The sequence below is a fragment of the Rutidosis leptorrhynchoides genome, chromosome 11, assembly GCF_046630445.1.
Source record: "Rutidosis leptorrhynchoides isolate AG116_Rl617_1_P2 chromosome 11, CSIRO_AGI_Rlap_v1, whole genome shotgun sequence".
NCBI classification, from domain to species: Eukaryota; Viridiplantae; Streptophyta; class Magnoliopsida; order Asterales; family Asteraceae; genus Rutidosis; species Rutidosis leptorrhynchoides.
Window position 1 is genome coordinate 25,699,750 of NC_092343.1, and position 22,685 is coordinate 25,722,434.

A 22,685-nucleotide genomic window follows, 5' to 3' on the forward strand; every position below is an offset into this window, starting at 1 on the left:
AATGGGTTGAAATTGCCACTTTTAATCATGTGTAGGAAAAGTGTCAAACCAACCTGATCTATTTCCCAGAAAAAGACGTAGGAAGGGTAATAGCATAAACCCAATGAATCCCCAAAGCAGTAACAATATTATAATCAAATTTTTCGGATTTGCCCACTTGCCATGTTATCTGCTGTATAGAATAGATAATTTCATAAGATTATATACAATGGAAACTTGATTAGATACGAACCACCCATAAGACTTCATACCTTGGAGTACTGGAAAATTTGATAATTCTTGATAGGAATATTCTTGAGTATGCTAAAATTTTTATCGTTATTTCTGTTTGTATTTTAGCATTCTACGCTGTGTGTATACATTTAGGTTATGATTAGTCTGTGAATTTAGTGGTATACGACATAGTTGATTGAACAATTTTAATGCTAAAGTGAAGATTATTCTATTTAGGACTTCACTTATGCTCTAAAAGTAGCTTTATTACTCTAAAATTTGTAGCCTGTGTATGTTTTGGCTTCTCTTATAAACACACCAACATCCGGTTTATGTACGAGAATGTGATTTATTTGCATTCCTAGTATTAAAACTCGTATGCTTCAATTCTCAAATAAGGTCAATTATATTATTTGACTTTTGTAAAAACTCCCAACAATCATACTAACTAGAAGTTCTTAATTGTACTCCCAACAGAAATTTTGGAATGTTACGACTTTGTAACTGGTTAATTGACAGTAACAAAATTATCTTTCGTTGCATATTAAATTCCAGTTACAACTTTCACTTCACACATAAATATTAAATATATATTATATTATATAAACATCCATAAATCTACAGTCTGGAAAACGGAATCCGCATATGGGAAGACAAAACAATGATAAGTTCTCCAGTATTGTACTGCAGGAAACGTAGAAGTAGAGGATAAAATTGAGACATTTGAACATGGGTTGCTTGTATTATATGCATCCTTCATCGCTACAACAATAATAATAATTATGTTATTATGACCTGCATTCATCATACACAACCTCATACGTTAAAAGTAAATGGGTTGAAATTGCCACTTTTGATCATATGTAGGAGAAGTATCAAACCAACCTGATTTAATTTTCAGAAAAACACGTTCGTAGCATAAGCCTAATGAATTGCCAAAGCAGAAACAATATTATAATCAAATTTTCCAGATTCGCCCACTTACCATGTTATATACTGTATAGGATACATAATTTCACAAAATTATCTACAATGGAAAGCTGATTACATATGAACCACCACTATGAGTCTATGACTTCACTAATATTTTACTGTATATATCATCCATATCCAATGCTCTCATGGCATTGTTTATGAAATCCCATATTTTAAAACTGATAATGTACTCTTCTTATCTTGGTACATATTGCTTCAAAATCTTTAACTTATAGATGTATAGAAATAGAAATTAGCATACAAACTTTGAAATTTATGTTATGGAGTAATTTTTTACATGATTTCCTGTATCATTTCATTTTGCTTTTGCTACTAACTATAATACATAAACTAATTATATTAAAGTAGTGGCTGGACTTAAACCATAATATAACTTTTAATAATCAGGAATGATATAAAATAGAAACATACCTTTTCGGCTTATGTACAAGACTGTCATATGTGCAGTAAAGGAGTAGCCTCTTCTTCTTCAATGAAATGGGGGATTTGAGAGATGGAGCGCCAGTATTTGCCTTTTCTTCTTCTACACTTTTTACTCAATTTTTGGGAGTTAATTACCCCCAAATGAGAAAGTGAAGGGAATAGCTTCTCTGGCAGATCTTTAAGCTTCGGGCAATCACTAATTAAGAGTTGCTCAAGGGAGGTGAGGTGTTCCACGCCTTTTGAAACTGATTCCAGTTCATCAAAACTAGATATATATAGAATAATTAAAGATGATGGAAGAAGAAAAGAAGACAATTAATTCTTCCTCAGAAATTCCTCATACTCTCCATCTTCTGTCTTTTCTGCAAATCTGACCACTCCTGACTTACTACCAAATAAATATAGTGTAACAAGTGAGGGTGGGAATCATCCCCCACTCACACATTCCCTTCTTTAACCTTCCTATTCCTAACACCCCTAAATTAGGAGGCCACAAACCGGTTATCCACATGGTATCCAAAGATGTGAGACTTTGCAAATGCTCATGAGGAATTGACTTTATATTCTTGCAACTAACGATCCTAAGAAGTCTTAGGCAACGAAGAGGAGTAAAACCAAAACCGTTTTCTGGAATCGATTCTATGCTATCACAACCAAAAATATCCAATTGAATGAGATGAACTAAACAGCCTTCTGGAAACTTCACATTTGGAATAAAATATAGGTGAAGATATCTAAGTGATGACAACAAGTTTCTGAAAACCCAATTCAACTCCAGATGATCACAACGCTACAATTGTAGATACTTCAAAGTAGACGGGAGGTTGTCTATTGGTGGGAAGGTCAAGGATGTCATTATATAACAGGTTTCTATCTTTAACTTCTCGATATTATTTGGAAATCTGTAACCCTTCAACTTTGGACAATTTATAATTTCTACTTCTCTTATAGAAGACATGCTACTAATCACCAAATCCACATTCCTCTCTACTAATGACACCAAATTTATACACCCCCTCACATTCAATGTTTCTAATCTCACAAGAATTTCTACTTCTGATTCCCACAATTTTTTTTTTTTTTTTTTTTTTTGAAAGGCAAGCTTGCATCAGTCCGGACCGAAGCCTAGTCATCATTTGCACACACACGCGCTTTCGGGCAGGAAACCCGAACCACACTATGAGGATCCGACCCTTAAACCATCCCGAGGGGCAGGCGGGCCGGATCTTAGTCCCGGAGCGGGTCGGTAAAACCTTCCCTTTGGGCCACCTTCAAGGAATAATGTTTCAATTCCTAGAGCGGGTGACGAGGTTCGAACCCGAGACCTCTAGCCCTGCGAGTATACAAGTGTAACCGCGGTACCATTGAAGCAATGCTTCGTTGGTTGATTCCCACAAATTAATGACTTCATAACACCTTGAAATGCTTAGATATTCAACTTTCTGGAGACGCTTTACAATTTCTCCGTCTAAAACAGTAAGTCCTTTGATATCCTCCATTGTCAATTTAATAATTGATGAAGACGCGTCAACCATGCTTCGTAACACCATTACCGAACATCCTTCTATATGTAAAATTTGAAGTATTGGTATCAAGTCAATTGTCACTACATTCAGTTTCGGACAATCTTTAATAGAAATCTCACGAACACAAGGAAACAATCTAACTATATCTTTGTCAGCACAACTAGTTGTCCATTCTTCCCAGCCCTCCATATCTTTAAATTCCAAAACTTCAAGTAATGGAAATGCAATACCATTGCAAGAATCAGTATGCTCTAGTAACTCCGGACCGAGTCTTTTCAACTCGTTCATGCTTTGCACAAATAACTTCTTAAGTAATGGTAGATGTCCAAGTGCCGGTAGCTGTGTACAACTTGCACAACCACGTAAGGTAAGTTCCGTTAAGCAATCAAATGAGCGATCTCCAACCCAACTAGGAAATTTCGTTCCCATGTAGTACATAATCTTGAGGCTCTTCAACTGATTATTCGGCCTTAGCTCTTCAAGAACTTCAAACTGCATTATTTCATTTCGGCTATCATTAAAGACATTGTAACTCCAAACCAGCTCCAAATTAAGAAGACCTTCCTTACGCTTCAAGTTGGCTTCCTTTGCTTGTGTTGAATTCTTTACTTTATTCAGTTCTTTAATGGACAGCTGACCTTGAAGATGCGACAAGTCTTTCAGATCGGAAACTTTGAACCCGCTAGCTCCTCCAATAATTACTTTGGATAGAGTTTGTAGACTCGTCAACCCACCAATGCCTACGGGTGTCTCATTCAACTTCCGAGTATCACTAATGTCAAGATGTCGCAAGTTAACTAACTTAACAAAGCTGTGTGGCAAACTAGATAATTGATGACAACCAGACACCAGCAAGCTCTGCAAATTATAAAGATCGCCGATTTGCTCGGGCAAACATGTGATGCTAGTTTTGGAGAAGTTGAGGTACCGCACATGTTTAAGACTACCGATGGATTCTGGTACCTTACTAATTGAATAATTTGCTAGGCTTAGTACCCTTAAAGAATTTAGCCTTGGAAGTACATCAGTAAGAACCTTGTTTGATAAGTAGAAACTATTCTCATCAATTTCGCTAACCGACATTGGTAAGAAAGTTCGAACGCGTTTAGCTCTTTCTAATGCCTTAAACTTTTTGTACTTTCCGTGTCTTAGATAAATAAATGAAAAGTGGTGGAACTTCTCCAAAACATCGTTTCTATCATCAATATCCATCTTTTCACCCAACATAAAAAAGAACTCTCCCGCAACACTCCTTGCCAAGTCATTTACGAGGTCGTGCATTTTATATCGTGATTCGTCATCAGTTGATCGTTGGAAGAATGACCTTGACTCTAACTCTTTAAAACAATCTCGACCAACACTCTCCATTTCTTTGCTTACATTTGACTTATTAAGGAACCCTTCTGCCATCCAAAGTAAGACTAATTCATCCTGCTCAAACATGTAATCTTTTGGGAATAAGCAGCAATATGCAAACATACGCTTCAAATGTGGAGGAAGATCGTAGTAGCTTAATCTTAAAGCTGGAAGAATCTTGCTTTCATTATGTGAATTCCATATTTCACTATTTAGCACTTCTTCCCATTCTTTCTCGCTTGTTTTTGTTCTCAACACCCTTCCAATTGCCTTCAAAGCCAAAGGCAATCCGTCACACTTTTTAATGATACCTTCACTGTACAATTTAAATGCGGGATGTAAATCGATGTTTCGTACACCCAATGCATGTTGAGCGAGCAGAGATAGAGCTTCTTCTTTTGACAAAACATCTACATGGTATGCTTGAAGAGAGTCCATGATCGATGCAACTTCATTCTTCTGTGTTGTCACAATAACTCTACTTCCATGTGCCCCAGCAATAAAAGGGCGTTGAAGAAGTTCCCATTCCGTGTAGTTTACGTTCCACACGTCGTCTAGAACAATTAGGAACTTTTTATTTGAAAGTTTCTCTGATAGGGCCACTTGAAGCTGATTCAGATTTTCAAATGTTTTGTCTCCACCACCTACATCTTTAAAAATAATTTTGCTAATTTGAAAGACATCGAACACGTCCGAGACACAAACCCATGACATGAGTTCAAAGTGTTTCTTGATTTTCTCATCGTTGTACAAAATTTGGGCAAGAGTGGTCTTGCCTATTCCACCAAGACCAACAATAGACATGATGCTGAAGTTTTTATTACATGATTCATCACCTAATAACAGCTTCTCAATCAACGCCTCATTATCCCCTTCCCTACCCACAATCTCAGATTCAACAACTAGTGATGTTTCCTCTGATCGTGTCCAACTCTTTGTACTTGACCTTTCAACGTTACTAACCGAACCCAAAATATTTGTTTCCTCAACAATAGCATGCAACTCGGATGTAATCTTATCTAGCTTAGTACTCATCTTACGACCATATTTAAAAGCATGAATTGTTGTTGGAATAAACTTCAATACCTTACTTGTGCAAGCATGTGATTGTTGAGTCATCTTGCGATGCATAGCTTCTGTGGCCAAATCATCCAGTACGTCGTCTATATCATAAGCCAAATGTTGAAGTTTGTTGAGCCATAACTGAATACCACTATCAGTTAAGTGTCTCTGGCCTGCATCAACAAGTACAGCTTCGATTTGGCGCAAAGTTGTATTCCATTTCTCCAACTCAGAATAAACTCCTGCAGATCGAGCCAGCCTGATCAACTCACGTGAAGCAAGTTTCTCAAACAGAACTGTGATGAATGCGCCAAGAAAAAGTTCAGCAATAGCCATTGGATTGGATTAAGTTTGAAAAAAAAAGGTACGTTGTTTGTTTCTCAGGTGGTTAATTTGATATCAAATGAAATAAAAGTAAGTAATAAATTAAGTAACGGTAATATTGAAGATGAATAGAGATAATGTTTCTTGAAAGTTGAGAGGATGAAAAGAGACAATATTTGCTTTATCTTTTGAAAGGCGAAAATGTAACTATTCTTCCATACCTTACTTCAGTGTGGTACTTTCATGTCTTCTTCACCACGAAAGGCAACTTTTATTCCATACCTTACATATTGAATATGTAACTGTTATTCCAAACTTTACGTATTATATCTCCGATACCTTACATATTGAATCTTCGATACCTTACCGGCTTACGTATTAAATCTTCGATACCTTACTTTGATCAGAAGAGAAGGTGGAAATTTATTGCTGATTTACATGAAAAATTGTTTCTTATTGGGTCAAGGCCCAGAACTGAATTTAAACCCTAATCCAACATAATATATTATAACGGGCCCATTCAGGTATACCGAAAGCAGGGCTAAAGAGTTGGATTCGTGGAGATAAACCGAGAACAGAGTTGGAGAGAAAGCTTTAATCGATGGCGACACTCAAATTGGTCATAAACAACTCTGTGCGAGGTATTTACATTTTTGTTCGATTTATATACATCTTATAGCATTTTTTTATACGGTTATGATTAGTTTGTGAATTTAGTGGTATACATAGTTAATTGATTGAACAATTTTAGTGCTAAAGTGATGATTATTCTATTTAGGAATTGACTTATGCTCTAAAATTAGCTGTATTACTCAAAATTTGCAGCCTGTGTATGATTTGGCTTCTCTTATAAACACACAAAACATCTAGCTTATTTACGAGAATGTGATTAATTTGCATTATACTTATTTATGTTAATTGTTATCAGCATAATGGTGTCAACAATTGGTAAATTTTCTCAGACCTTAATTTGAGAATGGATAGATAAATTACACTGGAATGATACCAAATAAACATTGCCTTGCTTAAACCTCTGTTTCAGTGGTTTTAATTTTTTTAAGTATTGTTTTTCTTTTGACAAATGAACACCGAATTTTGTTTCGATGTTACTGTTAGTGCATATTTATGTAATCCATAGTTCCATGAACTTTAATGTATTATTCGATCATGTAGTAACCTGTAATATTGTTAAACGTTGATTGTCGATTTGTTATTTATATATTTGTAAACGTTTAAATGTAATGTGTAATGTTACTCGACAGTCGGCCGACTGACATAGTCAGTCGACCGACTGTCAACCACAGTCGACCGACATAAGATCTGGGATATTTAAGCCAAGTTAATCTCTACTAATTTGGTTAATTACTCCACACATTTTTCACACACAAAAACAGTTCCATGTCCGATCTCACTCCAATCTCCATGTCCAAATACCACAGAATGTCAGTCTAGGCTTCGTGTTTATCAAGATCTAATCTTGGTTTGACTCGTACGAACCCGAAAACCCATAGATATTCGTTTAAGCTCGTTCTAGTGTTATTCCGCCTCTAGATCGTGTTAGGTTGATTCTAAGGTCCTCTCCCAGCGTCTACAAAGTGGTATCAGAGCCATGGCTTGCTGAATCAATTGTTTTAAACGAGTTCTTGTTATATTTTTGGGTCAAAAATTGGTTTTGGATTGAATTTTGCATACTTTTACGTTAAACTTTTGGTTTTAATTGCTTTAGAGTGTTTACAGAAGTTATTCTAAGTTGTTTAAGGTGTTGGTCAGTGGTTTTAGTTCGAAAATTGAGCTTGAAATCGTTTAGAAGTCAAAAACTTGATTTTTGGATTCTAGTTCTGAGAGAAATCACAGTCGACCGATTTAGGTGTCAGTCGACCGATTTAGGTGTCAATCGACCGATTTTACTTTATTTCGACCGATTGTTTTTATTTTGACCGATTGTCATTAGTTCGACCGATTGTCATTAGTTCGACCGATTGTCTAAAAACCGACCGACTTTAGTTCTAAACCGACCGTGTCATAACCCTAGCTTTTCGAATTAAGTTGTCTAGTTTGACTTCTTAAAATTTCAAATTCCGACTTGACGAGTAAAACTGATGATCTATGTCTTGGTTTATTTTAGGGTTTGTATAACTCTAAGGATACATTTTAGGATTTACTTGATTAAGTGTTACTTCACACATTTTGCACAACGTCCTGAAACCTTAGCTTATTACCATAAACCCTAGACTTATAATTTATATCTTTGTATATAATAACTTAATAAATAAACTTATTAACTAAGTATTTAGATTAAAAACTTGTAACCAATTCACTTTAATATTAAACCTTAGGTTAAGACATTTGTACACTTAAAAAATTTATTCACCTTCACACTTAATTTTGATTAACTTATACTTGTCATTGTTTCAATTTAGTCAACCTTAATTTACTTTGATTTAAACCTAGCATAAGCTTACTTTCTAAACCTTAAATTACAAATTAAAACCTAAGCTTATACATTTATGAACTACACAAGTATATGTACATTTAAATGCCAAAATTAACAAAGTATATTCCATAATCATCATCATCATCATCCATATCATTACCAACAAAAGAACCAAGCCATGCAATCTTCATGTGCAAGCATGCCATCAAACTAATATTCCATGCAAAACACTAGGAGCATGCTATGCATAAGTATTAGTGCAAGTTTAGTGAGTCATAACTCTCTTTTTTCCTCCATATTACACTCCATCATCATCATCTTTACAAGTATTATGCCTTGTCTTAAACACATGCAACATACTTAACTATATTATATCTTTGTGTCTTAAAGATACTAAGCACATTTGCATGTACTTGCATGGCATTAGACTTGTCATACTCCTCTTTTGCTCTCCTTGTGCCACGCCTACAATACCCTCACCATAAGACCACTTTTTGCTTCTTAAAACTCTCATAACACATTCAATTATCACACTAAATCCTCTTAAGTTACAGCCATTTCTTTCTTCTTTGTTCATCTTCATCAACTCATACATCATCATTACTCAATATATAATCACCAAGAACACTTCTTTTATTTCTTACCAAGTTACTTTCAAGAGAAATGGGTGTAAAAGCTCAATCTAGAGTGTTAAAAACACTCAATGATGATTACATGGCTAACTCTAATCTTGATCATAAGTAACTAAAAATATATTTTACATATGGTTAACAACCTAAAATAAACTTAAAATGAAAAGGGATATAGCTAAAATGTATTGAGTTTACTAGTTAGTCCTTGACCTTCATAAGAACCAAGTCAGTCTTCATTTGGTGGAATTTTTAGAAAATACTTACACTCACTTTTGCTACTGGAATTTTTGAGATTCTTAAACTTTTATGAGTCCTAGACTTTCTATAAAAATCCCATGATTTATAAAGTAGTCTAAGTATTTATTTTACATTTTTACTTTTAAAAGGTACTGATTTGGACAGAATCTGTCCAACACACATGTTTCACCAAAAATGAGGTACCAAAGACTAGATATGAAAACTTAGGAAATATTCATTGTTAAGAAGACTAAAAATAGAACATGTTAGGCTTTGGAATCATGTAAAAAGCTTAAGAAATGATTAAGATATGGCCTTGTACATTTAAATAATGGGTTTAGACTTACTGAAAATTGTTGTCACTTAAACTGTATAAAAAACGTATAAAACTTATGTTTTCTGATCAAAACGAATTTTTGAACTAAAATATAACTAGATTGGAGTAAGACTTAAAAAGGATAAGTCTAAATAAGTTAATTTACTATTTTTAGTGATATTAAACTTTAAACTAGTCAAAACAGTCCACTTGTAGTAAAATAATTCTATAAAATTCATTTTTATGATATAAATTACAAATCTTATATTTTTAGACCTCCAACACATATACCTTCACATATAAAATAAGAATTACCTTATATCACTATATTTTAAATAAGAAATTAACTTCTAAAACTACTTGTAAAATCAGTCCACATAGAAACCTTAACTTGTAAACCGAGAAATCATCTTTTAAAAAGCCGAGAACACTATGTTACATTTGAACATAAATAAAATCATTATTATTACTAATATTAGCAAAAACACACCTCTGACCTTAACTTATGTATTTAGGTCCCGAGCCCGGAGTACTTCAAAGTACTTAAACCGCAATTCCAAGTTTCATACCGCATAACATTACTAGTGAGTATCATAGTCCCATTTTACTTGCTTTTAGAAAACTTATTATTTTGGGATGAGAAACATGCTTCTTTTATGTTTTACATTATGGACATAAGTGCTTAAAACTATATTCTATTGTGTTGAGTTTATGACTTAGCTTAAACCCCGATTCTGATATCGTTAATTACTTGTTTATGGTAAATGCGAATAATGTGGATAGATCTATTTGAGGGTGACTCCTCACATCCGGCATAGTCTTCAGGCTAGCGGATGCATAACCTTCGACTTTGTAGCTCTAGCTAAGTGAGACTACATGATTTCGGGTTCTTGATTGTTAAGTTCGATATCGGGAGCTCATGTTTATTTAGAATATATTTACAACTCCTTGTACTTGAAAATCTTATGGTCCATACATTTATATACATTAAACCTATGATCTCACCAACATTATTGTTGACGTTTTTAAGCATGTGTTTTCTCAAGTCCTTAAGCAGGAGTTCGCATACATTCAGGTTGGCTTTTGGGATGTCGTCAGGATGTCGGGACGTCATTTTAAAAATAAATCATCATGCACTATGTTTAAGTGTTGTACTTTGTTATGTTATGGTTGTAATTGTTGTACTTTACTTTTAAGTCCCGACATGTAACTCAAAACTTGTACTTGTGTGTTGAAATAAAAACATTTCCGCTGTCGTCTTTAGAAATCGTTAACTATAACTGGGACACCTATCACGTCACATTTCGGGATCGAAATGGGGTCGTGAAAGACATGGTATCAGAGCCCATGTTATAGGGAACCAGGACTGCATTAGTGTGTCTAAGATTCTAGGATGCATTAGTGAGTCGGGTCTATAACGAAGTCATTTTCCGTCTTTCACATATTTTGGTCTTTTGTTGTCATTTTGCTTATCGAAACTTCTATATGTTAACTTGTATGTTTTTGTGTGCTGACTTAAGATGGCCGCCTCACAAAGCTCGATGTCTTCCAACTACTATCCCGACCCGATAGCAAAATCAAGCTCAACTGGTGATGATAGCTCCGACGAAGACGCGAACGTTTACCAGCCATTTTGGAGACGTTGGGGTTGGGTTAGAACCATGATTTCCTCTTGGGTACATGAGGAAGGTACACCTTATGATGAGGTGCATGTTCCACCTTCCTGAGGAGGTGTTGATGTCTTGACTGGCTAAACTGTTAGGGACACTCTTTTTACTGTTATTTCCCGAATTCGCCGTCTTGATAACCGTATTTCTAGGGTATTTCATGCTGTTCAAACGTTGTATGATTCCGATAAGCAAGAGGCATTAGAGGCTTCTATCAATGGGCTTAGGGATGACTATGATAACCTTTATGCTAGGGTAGAGCTCATTAGGCAGTGGATGGAGCGATATGCAGGTAATGTTGATAGAATGGAGCGTAACATGATTGATTTTGACTCAAGGTTGGGTGCTATGGAGGCGATGCGTTTAGCAGACTTGCAAATGTTCACTTAAGATCGCCAATGGAGATCTTAGATTGCTTTGGGAGATTGTAGTGATCCCTACTAGTGTTCTATGTCATTAGTAAATTTTGACTAATGATCACCTAATCGGATATATATATAGAAATAGTAGTAGTGACTTAACTTGTACTAGCAAATTATCTAAGTGAACTGTAATGGGTACATATTACCCAAGTTTTGTAATTATAAAATGCTAATGGAAAAGGATTTTATTATTATGAAGTTTAGTTCATTTCCTTAATTTTGCCATTATGTACAATCAATACTATTTATTTTGTATATATTACTCTAAGTAATTGATGGTCTCTTTTAATTATCATGAAGGATAATGCAAACACGAAGAACTTTTACTGACGCTCAAGTTGACGAGATGATTAGTCAAAGGGTTAATGAAGCTTTGGCCGCTGCTGAGGCACGGAGAGTGCAAGCTAATGCGAGTCAAGCTGGAGGTTCAAGTGGAAATAATGCTCCACAAGGATGTACCTACAAGGAGTTCTCCAACTGCAAACCTCAAACTTTCACTGGAATAGAAGGACCGGTTGGTTTGATGAGGTGGTTTGAGAGGCTCGAGTCAGTCTTTCGAATAAGCAACTGTTCAAATATGGATAGAGTAAAGTTTGCTACTTGTACTCTTCAAGATGGTGCCCTGACATGGTGGAACAATTACGCTCAGCCTGCAGGATTGGACGTGTTGTATGCAATACCATGGGAAGAATTCAAACAAACGATGATCAGCGAGTATTATCCAAGAAACGAAATTCAGAAACTAGAAATGGAATTGTGGAATTTGAAAATTCAAGGGAATGACATTACGGGATATACAAAAAGATTCCTAGAACTTGCCCTATTGTGTCCAGAGTTAGTCACTACTGAAGCAAAGAATATCGAAAGGTATGTGTGGGGACTCTCGAAAGAAATCCAAGGTAATGTAACGTCATCCAAACCAGAAACACTCCAAAGTGCTATTCGAATGGCATACAGCCTGATGGATCAGATTACACATCATGAAAACCCGGAAGCAACAGCAGACACAAAAACTCAAGGAGGTAAGCGTAAGTGGAATGAGAACCAAGGAAATAGTTCTCACCAGAAGAAATAAGATACCACCAAGTTTGAGAATACTAGTGCCAAGAAGAATTATAATGGCAAGAAACCTTATTGCAATCGATGTTATAAGCATCATTATGGAGCTTGTACTATTGTTTGTGATAGGTGCAAAAAGGTGGGGCATATGTCCAAAGATTGTAGAGTCAATCTCGCACAGCCAACTGGAAACAAACCTAAGACTTGTTATGGATGTGGACAAGTGGGACACATGAAGAATCAGTGTCCGAATGCCAAGAAGGATGGAAATGCAAAAGGTAAAGTATTTAATATCTCGGCAAAAGGAGCTCGTGAAGATCCTGATTTAGTCACGGGTACATTTCTTCTAAACAACTGCATTGCTTATGTACTATTTAATAGTGGTGCTGATAGAAGTTTTATTTCTAAGCACTTTAGTACCGTGATTAACGTACCTCCAAATGCTTTAGACACTAAGTATATCGTAGAATTGGCTAATGGCAAAACTTAGAAAGTAGATAAGATCTTTCGAGGTTGTGCTCTAACGTTAGCTGATAAATTATTTGAAGTCGATCTTATGCATGTTGAGTTAGGTAGTTTTGATGTTATTATTGGTATGGATTGGTTATCTAAGAGCCATGCGGACATTGCTTGCGCGAAGAAATCCATTCGTATTCCTCTCGCGAATGGTGAAACTTTGGTAGTTCAAGGAGAACAGAGTGGCGCGAAACTCAACATCATTTCTTGCATGAAGGCTCAAAAATATTTAAGGAAAGGATGTCAAGCCATCCTTACGCACGTAAAGGAGATGGAGTCGGAGAAGAAGCGACTTGAGGATGTACCGGTAGTAAAGGATTTTCCTGGAGTTTTTCCTGAAGATTTACCTCGTCTTCCTCCGCATAGACAAGTTGAATTTCAAATCAACTTAATTCCAGGAGCTGCACCTGTTGCTCGACCACCATATCGATTAGCACCTTCGAAATTGCAAGAGTTGTCGAACCAATTACAAGAACTGTTGGATAAGGGATTTATTTGACCTAGTTCATCACCCTGGGGTGCTCCTATCTTGTTCATAAAGAAGAAAGATGGATCTATGAGGATGTGCATAGATTATCGAGAGTTGAATAAATTGAAGATTAAGAATCGGTATCCACTACCGAGGATCGATGATTTGTTTGATCAACTACAAGGATCTAGTGTATATTCGAAGATTGATTTGAGATCTGGTTATCATCAGTTAAGGGTCAAGGAGAATGATATTCCTAAGACAGCTTTTAGGACGCGATATGGACATTACGAATTCTTAGTCATGTCATTTGGTTTGACTAATGCACCTGTGGTATTCATGAATCTCATGAACCGTGTGTGTAAGCCGTATTTGGATAAGTTTGTTATTGTATTTATCGACGATATTTTAATCTACTCCAAAAGTAAAGAAGAACATGAAGAACACTTGAAGATAATTCTTGGATTGCTAGAGAAAAAGCAATTATACGCTAAGTTTTCTAAGTGTGATTTTTGGTTGCAGTCGGTACAATTTTTGGGTCACGTGGTTAGTAGCCAAGGTATTCATGTTGATCCTGCCAAGATCGAGGCTATTGGCAACTGGGAAGTTCCTAAGACTCCAATTCAAGTGAGACAATTTTTAGGTCTTGCTGGATATTACCGAAGGTTTATCCAAGATTTTTCGAAGATTGCACGACCTTTAACTACACTGACTCACAAAGGAAAGAAGTTTGAATGGTTAAAGGAACAAGAGTCTGCATTTCAACAATTGAAGCATAAACTAACTACTGCACCCATATTATCTTTACCTGAGGGAAATGAAGATTTTGTGGTTTATTGTGACGCCTCGCGTCAAGGACTTGGATGTGTTTTGATGCAGCGACAGAAGGTCATTGCTTATGCATCACGACAGCTGAAGGTGCACGAACAGAACTATACAACTCATGATTTAGAATTGGGAGCTGTTGTCTTTGCCCTTAAAATGTGGAGACATTATTTATATGGAACTAAATGCACTATATTTACGGATCATGAGAGTCTTCTGCATATTTTTGATCAGAAACAATTAAATATGCAACAACGGCGTTGGGTTGAATTGTTGAATGATAATGACTGCGAAATTCGTTATCATCCTAGGATGGCTAACGTGGTTGCCGATGCGTTGAGCCGAAAGGAAAAGATTAAACCTATTCGAGTTAGAGCATTGAATTTGACTATTCGTACAAATCTTGTTTCGCAAATTCGAGATGCTCAGCTAGAGGCTGTGAAGGAGGAACATTGGAAGGATGAGGCGATTAAAGGATTGATTAAGAAATTTGAAGTAAAGGGTGATGGGACCCGATACTTTGCAGGACGTATATGGGTACCAAAGTATGGTGAATTAAGAAAACTTGTGTTAGATGAAGCGCACAAGGCGAGATACTCAATTCACCCTGGAACTGGGAAAATGTATCACGATATCAAGGAATTTTATTGGTGGCCTAACATGAAAGCTGACGTTACCACTTATGTGAGCCAATGTCTGACTTGTGTGAAAGTCAAAGTGGAGAATCAAAAACCGTCAGGGTTGTTACAACAACCAGAAATCCTACAGTGGAAATGGGAAAGAATAACCATGGACTTTATAACGAAGCTACCGAGATCCGTGAGTGGTTACGACACTATTTGGGTGATTGTCGATCGTCTCACTAAGTCTGCACATTTCCTACCTATGAAAGAGACGGATAGGATGGAGAAATTGGCACAATTATATTTGAAAGAAGTTATTTCAAGACACAGAATGCCTGTCTCTATGATATCTGACCGTGACAGTCGATTCACGTCAAGATTTTGACAATCTTTACAAGAAGCTTTAGGAACTCGTGTAGACATGAGTACCGCCTACCATCCACAAACTGATGGACAAAGTGAAAAGACCATCCAAACCCTAGAAGATATGTTACGGGCATGTGTTATTGATTTTGGTAATGGATAGGATAAACATCTACCATTAGCAGAATTTTCATATAACAACAGTTATCATGCGAGTATTAAAGCCGCACCATTTGAAGCTCTCTATGGTAGAAAATGTAGATCACCTCTATGTTGGAGTCAAGTGGGTGATAGACAACTTACTGGTCCAGAAATCATACATGAGACTACCGAGAAAATCTTTCAGATTCAAGAGAGATTGAAGACTACCATGAGCCGACAAAAGAGCTATGCTGATGTTCGAAGAAAATTCTTAGAATTTCAGGTAGGAGATAAAGTCATGCTTAAAGTGTCTCCCTGGAAGGGTGTGATTCGATTTAGGAAGCGAGGAAAACTAAGCCCGAGATATGTTGGACCTTTCGAGATAATTGAAAGGATTGGTCCTGTGGCATATCGTTTGAAACTACCGCAAGAATTGAGTGGTATCCATGATACTTTTCATGTCTCAAACTTAAAGACGTGTTTGTCCGATGACAGTCTCGTTATTCCATTGGAAGAGATTCGTATAGACAATAAACTTCATTTTATCGAGGAACTAGTTGAGATCATGGATCGCGAAGTTAAGCGCTTAAAGCATAGTAGTATTTCGATTGTCAAAGTTGGTTGGAATGCTCGTAAAGGACCAGAGTTTACTTGGGAACAGGAGGACCACATGAGGTGGAAGTATCCACATCTTTTCACTGATATCACACAAACGTCAGGTACCACCTAAATTTCGAGGACGAAATTTTTCTTAACGGGTAGGTAATGGCATAACCCTAGCTTTTCGAATTAAGTTGTCTAGTTTGACTTCTTAAAATTTCAAATTCCGACTTGACGAGTAAAACTGATGATCTATGTCTTGGTTTATTTTAGGGTTTGTATAACTCTAAGGATACATTTTAGGATTTACTTGATTAAGTGTTACTTCACACATTTTGCACAATGTCCTGAAACCTTAGCTTATTACCATAAACCCTAGACTTATAATTTATATCTTTGTATATAATAACTTAATAAATAAACTTATTAACTAAGTATTTAGATTAAAAACTTGTAACCAATTCACTTTAATATTAAACCTTAGGTTAAGACATTTGTACACTTAAAAAATTTATTCACCTTCACACTTAATTTTGATTAACTTATACTTGTCATTGTTTCAATTTAATCAACCTTAATTTACTTTGATTTTAACCTAGCATAAGCTTACTTTCTAAACCTTAAATTACAAATTAAAACCTAAGCTTATACATTTATGAACTACACAAGTATATGTATATTTAAATGCCAAAATTAACAAAGTATATTCCATAATCATCATCATCATCATCCATATCATTACCAACAAAAGAACCAAGCCATGCAATCTTCATGTGCAAGCATGCCATCAAACTAATATTCCATGCAAAACACTAGGAGCATGCTATGCATAAGTATTAGTGCAAGTTTAGTGAGTCATAACTCTCTTTTTTCCTCCATATTACACGCCATCATCATCATCTTTACAAGTATTATGCCTTGTCTTAAACACATGCAACATACTTAACTATATTATATCTTTGTGTCTTAAAGATACTAAGCACATTTGAATATACTTGCATGGCATTAGACTTGTCATACTCCTCTTTTGCTCTCCTTGTGCCACGCCTACAATACCCTCACCATAAGCCATTTTTTGCTTCTTAAAACTCTTATAACACATTCAATTATCACACTAAATCCTCTTAAGTTATAGCCATTTCTTTCTTCTTTGTTCATCTTCATCAACTCATACATCATCATTACTCAAGGTATAATCACCAAGAACACTTCTTTTATTTCTTACCAAGTTACTTTCAAGAGAAATGGGTGTAAAAGGTCAATCTAGAGTGTTAAAAACACTCAATGATGATTACATGGCTAACTCTAATCTTGATCATAAGTAACTAAAAATATTTTTTACATATGGTTAACAACCTAAAATAAACTTAAAATGAAAAGGGATATAGCTAAAATGTATTGAGTTTACTAGTTAGTCCTTAACCTTCATAAGAACCAAGTCAGTCTTCATTTGGTGGAATTTTTAGAAAATACTTACACTCACTTTTGCTACTGGAATTTTTGAGATTCTTAAACTTTTATGAGTCCTAGACTTTCTATAAAAATCCCATGATTTATAAAGTAGTCTAAGTATATATTTTATATTTTTACTTTTAAAAGGTACTGATTTGGACAGAATCTGTCCAACACACATGTTTCACCAAAAATGAGGTACCAAAGACTAGATATGAAAACTTAGGAAATATTCATTGTTAAGAAGACTAAAAATAGAACATGTTAGGCTTTGGAATCATGTAAAAAGCTTAAGAAATGATTAAGATATGGCCTTGTACATTTAAATAATGGGTTTAGACTTACTGAAAATTGTTGTCACTTAAACTGTATAAAAAACGTATAAAACTTATGTTTTCTGATCAAAACGAATTTTTGAACTAAAATATAACTAGATTGGAGTAAGACTTAAAAAGGATAAGTCTAAATAAGTTAATTTACTATTTTTAGTGATATTAAACTTTAAACTAGTCAAAAACAGTCCACTTGTAGTAAAATAATTCTATAAAATTCATTTTTATGATATAAATTACAAATCTTATATTTTTAGACCTCCAACACATATACCTTCACATATAAAATAAGAATTACCTTATATCACTACATTTTAAATAAGAAATTAAGTTCTAAAACTACTTGTAAAATCAGTCCACATAGAAACCTTAACTTGTAAACCGAGAAATCATCTTTTAAAAAGCCGAGAGCACTATGTTACATTTGAACATAAATAAAATCATTATTATTACTAATATTAGCAAAAACACACCTCTGACCTTAACTTATGTATTTAGGTCCCGAGCCCGGAGTACTTCAAAGTACTTAAACCGCAATTCCAAGTTTCATACCGCATAACATTACTAGTGAGTATCATAGTCCCATTTTACTTGCTTTTAGCAAACTTATTATTTTGGGATGAGAAACATGCTTCTTTTATGTTTTACATTGTGGACATAAGTGCTTAAAACTATATTCTATTGTGTTGAGTTTATGACTTAGCTTAAACCCCGATTCTGATATCGTTAATTACTTGTTTATGGTAAACGCGAATAATGTGGATAGATCTATTTGAGGGTGACTCCTCACATCCGGCATAGTCTTCAGGCTAGCGGATGCATAACCTTCGACTTTGTAGCTCTAGCTAAGTGAGACTACATGATTTCGGGTTCTTGATTGTTAAGTTCGATATTGGGAGCTCATGTTTATTTAGAATATATTTACAACTTCTTGTACTTGAAAATCTTATGGTCCATACATTTATATACATTAAACCTATGATCTCACCAACATTATTGTTGACGTTTTTAAGCATGTGTTTTTTCAGGTCCTTAAGCAGGAGTTCGCATACATTCAGGTTGGCTTTTAGGATGTCGTCAGGATGTCGGGATGTCGTTTTAAAAATAAATCATCATGCACTATGTTTAAGTGTTGTACTTTGTTATGTTATGGTTGTAATTGTTGTACTTTACTTTTAAGTCCCGACATGTAACTCAAAACTTGTACTTGTGTGTTGAAATAAAAACATTTCCGTTGTCGTCTTTAGAAATCGTTAACTATAACTGGGACACCTATCACGTCATATTTCGGGATCGAAATGGGGTCGTGACAGACCGAGTTTAACTCTAAACCGACCGATTGAAGGAACATCGACCGATTGAGAAAAGTAATACCATTTGACTTAATATAAACAGAACTTCGACCGATTAACCATTGACAGTCGACCGACTGTAACTGTTCATCGACCGACTGTCATTCAATCGACCGACTTTGGATCAGATTCAACCTTAATTAATTTTAACGATGTCTGATCAGGCAATGGCAATTACTTCCGGCGTTCAAAATATTTTACTATCTGATAGTGAATCAGGCAGTGCCAATCGTGCTCCTAGACTTGATAATACAAATGATTACATTAGATGGATGTCTAGGTTTATGAATTACATTAGAGGCCTTGATCCTAGAATGTGGGATTTGATACAACATGAATATAAAGAGCCTTTAGGTACTGATGGTAATAGTAAAAAGTATGAAGATTATAGCGTGACCGAAAAAGAAACATATGACTTAGAATGTAGATGTTATGCTCAATTGACTCAGGGTTTAGATGGTGATATTTATCATCAATATCAGATGCACTTAACATCATATTCTCTTTGGAATGCTATTAGGATAGGTGTAGAAGGAAATAAGGCGTATCGTGAAAAGAACGCTAAAGTAATCAAAAGTGAATGGAAAAGGTTTGCTGCTCTAAGTCATGAAACGTTAGAGGAGACAATCATTCGTTATCGTCATCTTGTCTCTGAATTGGGTAACTTAGGTGTAGAAGTTACAGAACACAAAGCTATCAAACAATTAAAAGATGGTTTACCACATAAGTGGGATGTGTTTATTGAACAGGTAGAAGATAGAGCTTTGTCTGCTGGTAAATCACTTACCCTAGATAAATTCACATCAAAATTGATGGTAAAGGACTTGGATATGGAAAAAAAGAAGAAACGCCTTGAGGGTCAGCAGAGTCCTATAATCTACAAAACTGGTGCTTCTGGATTGAGTAATGTTCATGCTCCCTTGCAAACAGCTTTTGTTTCTAGTGATAGTGCTGTAAATAGATCACAACCTGCTCAAAATGTGATGTTTCAAACCCAAGTAAATAAGCCTATTAGTACAAGTCAGTTCACTATTAGACAGGAGCCAAAAATTGTAGTTCTCAACACTGAGAATCTAAGAACTAGGCCCCTTGCAGTTGTAGAGGAAGATATGGCTTTAGTTGCTTTGGTAGTTAATTCTTATAATGAAATGGTTGGTGGTCAAATTGGTAATGCTCATTTAGAAGCAGAAGATTATGAGCAGATTGACGAGGATGAACTTGAAAAGATGGATATCCTCTGGGCTATGGGTAGTGTGATTAGAAGAGTGAAGAAGTTTCTGAAAAGGACATGTCAACAGAGCTTAGGTGTTACTAGAGATACTAAGTTAGGTTTTGATATGTCAAAAGTGAGATGTTTTAATTGCAATGAGTTAGGATACTTTAAAAGAACATGTACCATGCCACAGAAAACTGGTTTTCACAATCCATTTCACAATCAGTATATTAAGACAAAAGTTAATGTGCCAGTTGAAACAACGAGCAGTGATACTACCAGAAATGATAAAGCAAAAGGCTTAATTGCAACATATTCAGACGAAGGTTGTGATTGGACAGTATTTGCTGATGATGAAAATCATGCTAATGTTGTTAGAATACCTAAGACCGAAGAAGAAACTGAAAGTGAGAAACAAGAGAGAGAGAAAGCTGGTTGTGTTGGTACTGCGAATGAATGCATGTGTTACATCTGCAAGATGGAAGCAATAATTGAGCGAACTTAGGCAATGATAAGATATATTAGAAGAGGTGTTCTTAACAAGAGAGTGTATGAGAAGTTCAAATACGCAATGCACAATGACGGCGATGTATGGACTGATTACAGTAGTTCGTCTTCATCAGATGGCGAAACTATTGTGAAAGATGATGTCAAGACTTCAGTTAAGTTGAGTAATTTTGACTGTTCCAGTTCTAGTTTAGAATCTGAACCTGAATCAGAGACTGAAGAAAATGAATATTTGTTCATGGAAAATACATCAAGTGACTCTAAGGTACAAACTGAATTTCCTTTGGTATGTAACGATTGTGTTGATCATAAGTTAGAAATTGCTAAACTTGAATGCATAGTTTCTAAACTGAATGATATCCCCTTAGGATGTATTTATTGTCCTGAAGTAAAACAGGAACTTAGGATTGTTAAAGCAGCTTATCTTGAGGTAAATGACCTATATGAGACTAATTTAACTCAGTTTAACAATAAAAAGGAATTCAGGGAGACAATCAAAACTCTAGAAAATCAAGTTCATGATTTAAGAGCTACAATTTCAGGTGACCAAAAGGCCATAATGATGTACTTAAATCAACTTGAATGTGCTAAGAGAGAAAAGGAAGAGTTTAAGATTCTAGAAATGACACTTGGCAGCGAATGTCATATGTCATTGACTATACTGTCTACAACAAGAATGATGATAAAAAGGGTTTAGGTTATAAAGAGTGTCCTCCTCCTCTTAGGAATGAGTACATTAATAAACCTTCTGATTCTTGCCTTAGTGAAATCCTAAGTGTTCAGCCTGTAGAGAATGAAAAATCAGACAGTACTAAGCCTGTTGTTGAAGGATTAGTGGGGGACAGTAAATCTGACTCAGAGAATGAAAAAGTTTCTGAGATTGTAATACCAAAATCCAAACCAATCACTATCCTGAAAAATCCATTGAATGCTAGTAATGCTAGTGAAAGCAGAGGACCCACACCTAGAAAACAAGTAAACTCTAGGAACTCTAATGGAAAGAAAATATTTCAGACACCTGTTAAGTATCAGTAGGGACTCAACCTAGATAAAGAATATGTTCTTACACAAGCACCTGGAGAACTATTTAATAAGAGGAGCCCTAATACTAAGAATGTGCCTAAATATGTGCATCCTAACCGTCGACCAGGCTTGAAACATCATGTTGAGAAGCCTATGTCACCCAAGAAACAGTCTTTGCCCAATAAGAATCTGAGTTCAAAAGCACCTACTCAAGGAACTCAAAACTGTAATAAATGTGGGAAAAAGGGCCATTGTGCTGTTAACTGTCAACAGGGTTGGAAAACACCAAATAGAAAATCTGACACTGATACGAAAACTAAACACTATGCTTCTAGTACCAGTTCCATAGGTACTTCAAGTAATAGTTCAAAAAGTTTTTATAGACCAAAGTCAAATTCTGTTGCTAATTCATCCACAAGGGTACAGTCAAGGGTGAACACCAATTTTCAAATGAATGACTATTATAAGAAATCTGTTGGTAAACGTACCGTTTGGAAACCTAAAACCGAGACAAAGGTTGTTGACAAGTCCAAAGATCCATCAGGATCAAAGGGTAAATGGATGGATGTGCAAGTTATTGGTGTCGATGGGAAACCCACTGC

At 35.5% G+C, this 22,685-nt stretch overlaps 1 pseudogene; it reads right to left on the minus strand.

The window, feature by feature from the left end:
• Window positions 1–1,644: 1,644 nt before the first annotated feature.
• Window positions 1,645–5,912, minus strand: LOC139874398 (putative disease resistance RPP13-like protein 1; annotated as a pseudogene).
• Window positions 5,913–22,685: the final 16,773 nt, after the last annotated feature.